Genomic DNA, 3,358 nt, shown 5'->3' on the forward strand with positions numbered 1-3,358 from the left:
AGGAAGACAATAATAAGGCTCTTAGAGTATTTATAGCTTTCTATTCTGTAGCCTCTCTGCACACACTAAACTACCAAAGCCTTGGTGTCGCTGGCGTTAGAGGTTTGTCTGGCTGTGTAGTGTTACAGTGGTAAGAGCTGCTTCAGAAGCAATCAGGCTATTTGGGAAACCCTTCTCATAGCAAATGTGTGCTGCCATCAAAATGTAAACAGTGCATGGATCTCGGGAGCAAACACTGACTGCTCACTCACACCCCATCAGTTGTTCCAAGCCCTTCAACTCTAACAATACAGAAACGTGAAGCTTGGGTTTACTCTTTAACTCCAACCCTGTTCAAAGATCACTTATTGGCCTCTGAAGGGACAGGTGGCATGCCTGTTACACTTTAACAAGGAGCTTGTGGGTGAGGTTCCGTCACTCAGATACCCCTGGATGCTCTTATGTGTGGCAGTGCAAACCCCTCCATTCTTCTCTAGATCTGGAAGCCTATTGCCCATATCCGTACTGGACACTGGGCAGGGATTCAAGACTTTTCCTTCCAAGTTGTGGATGGGGAATGCTATCTTGCCTCTGAGAGAGTAATTGCTTTGCCAATAAATCACGTTATTTTCCAATGTTGGCACAAATATTCCAAATTTTAATGAGCAAGATATATATATTATTTATATATAATATATGTATTATTATTACTTTCTTTTTACAAAGTATATCCTAACATTCATCCTTTTTGTAAGAGAGTGTACAGGGAATGGCTTTTTTTCTTTTTTTTCTTTTTTTGAGACAGGGTTTCTCTGTAGCTTTGGAGCCAGTCCTGGAAATAGCTCTTGTGGACCAGGTTGGCCTTGAACTCACAGAGATCCTCCTGCCTCTGCCTCCCAAGTGCTGGGATTAAAGACCTGTGCCACTACCGCCTGGCCAGGGAATAGCTTTCTACAAGAGATACCAGACATTCTACGAGACTCTCCAAAGAAGTCAGTGGATCATTTCTATTCCACCTATTCAAGTGGGTCAGGTTGAATTGGAATTGTACTATGTTTTCAGTTAGTTTCAGGAGGGCCTATATGCTTAGGGAATTGAATTGTTACATTTATGAGCGTGCCATTAGGCCCTCTCTAAAATATCTCAGTAGTTTTATATAATTTTCTTCATAAAAAAATAGTACTACTACTGTACCATTAGATTGGCTTTAGACCTACTTTGGGTTGTTTTTCATGAGTGATATATGTTTAATTTTATAGTTATTTATCTTGTATCTGGAAGGGGTATGCCACAATGTACCTATGGCGGTCACAGGAGTCCATCCTTTCCTTTCACTGTGTGGGTTCCAGGGTTCAAACTTAGCTTGCCAGGCTTGACTGCAAGCACCTTTACCTGCTGAGCCATCTCACCATCCCCAAATGGCATCTTTTAAAAAAATAGTGTTGTCTAACTCTTCGTTATTGGTGTATGGAAATTATTGGAGTTTGTACATTCATCTTACATCTGGCAACCATCTAAAATTTTAGTTTTTTTCTTTTAAAGATTTATTTATTATGTATACAGTGTTCTGGGCATCAGATCTCATTATAGATGGGTGTGAGCCATCATGCGGTTGCTGGGAATTGAACTCAGGACCCTGGAAGAGCAGTCAGGGCTCTTAACCTCTGAGCCATCTCTCCAGCCCTAAAGTTTCAGTTCCAATCATCTGTCCTGTATTGCTCTTTTTTCTGTATAACGAGCATCATGTGTAATTATTTGCCTTTTCCAGTCTACAGAGACCTTTTTAAAGATGTCTTAAAGCGTGTTTGTTTTTCTTTCCTATCTACATTGGCTAGAAGATTTGGTGTGTTTTGAAAAGTCACAGTACTGGGGGACTTCTCGTTTCTCGTACTGTCTTGTGAGGTAAACAGAGTGCTGTTTTCATGCTGGTCCCTACCCAGCTCTCGGTGTTTTGCACTGATAGGACTCAGATGTCAATCCACGCAGTTGCTTGAGTGGGTAATTTGTTTGTTTGTTTGTTTCCAGACAGGGTTTCTCTGTAGCTTTGGAGCCTGTCCTGGAACTCGCTCTTGTAGACCAGGCTGGCCTCAAACTCACAGAGATCCGCCTGCCTCTGCCTCCCGAGTGCTGGGACTAAAGTGTGCCACCACCGCCAGCTGAGTGGGTTTTTTTGGTAACTGATCCTGCATCTTGACCTTCCCTGTTAGACCTCTTGTCTCCCGAACTGGTTGGTTCGCTGCTACATGGTCCTTGTGTCTAATGGTGTGTCTTGGTGGGAATGAATCCTCCTCGGGCTTCTCTGTTGTAGGACACTGGGAAGGCTGTTAGGCTGTTGATGTTTATGTCTCTGTGAATGGTGTGACCTGCAACATTACAGTACACACACAGTCCATGGAGCTGAAAGCTGCATCCTTGCCTGTGTGGCTCACATCTCTAGTTAAGACTGTGGGGTCTCTTGCAAGCAAGTAGTGATAATCTTCTAAAGCCCGATTCCCAAAGCACTCCTAAACCCGTGTTAAGAAGACCTGTGTCAGCTGCAAGAGGAAAATATCTGGGCTATATTATGTAATCAAGATAAACCATCACTTCTACTTAATATAAGCACAATCAGGGGAAAATAAACAAGGAAAGAACAGAGATGTCCTTTAGAGAAACAAAAACCATATAAAAATACTACAGTTAGCTGGGCTGTGGTGATGCATGTCTTTTATCCCAGTACTCAGGAGGCAGAGGCAGGTGGATTTCTGAGTTTGAGTTTCAATACTCAAACAGAGTGGGTTCCAGGACAGCCAGGTGTATACAGAGAAACCCGGTCTCAAAAACAAACAAGCAAATAAGCAAAAACCCTACAATTAACAGTTCTCATTAATGGTACTGGAAATGTTTTTGAGATGATGGCAGATAATGATGATGGTGATAACCGTAATGCCCATGCATCCTGATTGTTTGGTCCAGCTCCAAGTTTAAATAAACCTAATGGTGGATTATTTTTACTGTAAAAACATTGGGGGGAATTGTAAAGTAACAATATGACTTTCTTGATAATAAATACCAGCCTTTCCCCCAATTAGAACAAAGATATTTGCCAAATCACAAAACCCTCTTTGTTCTTTTTTTAATTTTTATTTTATTTTATTTTATGTGCATTGTTGTTTGGCCATGGGGGTCAGTCCCCTGGAACTGGAGTTACAGACAGTTGTGAACTATCATGTGGGTGCTGGGTTCTCTGGAAGAACATTCAGTGCTCTTAACCCCTGAGTTATCTCTCCAGCTCCATAAATGCCACTCTTAATGATATACAGTTTCACCCTTTATATAACATAATTGCTTCAATTATATTATATAATTTTTATAACTTTCATTCTGGACTGGTGAGATG

Source organism: Myodes glareolus, chromosome 26, assembly GCF_982192425.1.
Source record: "Myodes glareolus chromosome 26, mMyoGla1.1, whole genome shotgun sequence".
NCBI lineage: Eukaryota > Metazoa > Chordata > Mammalia > Rodentia > Cricetidae > Myodes > Myodes glareolus.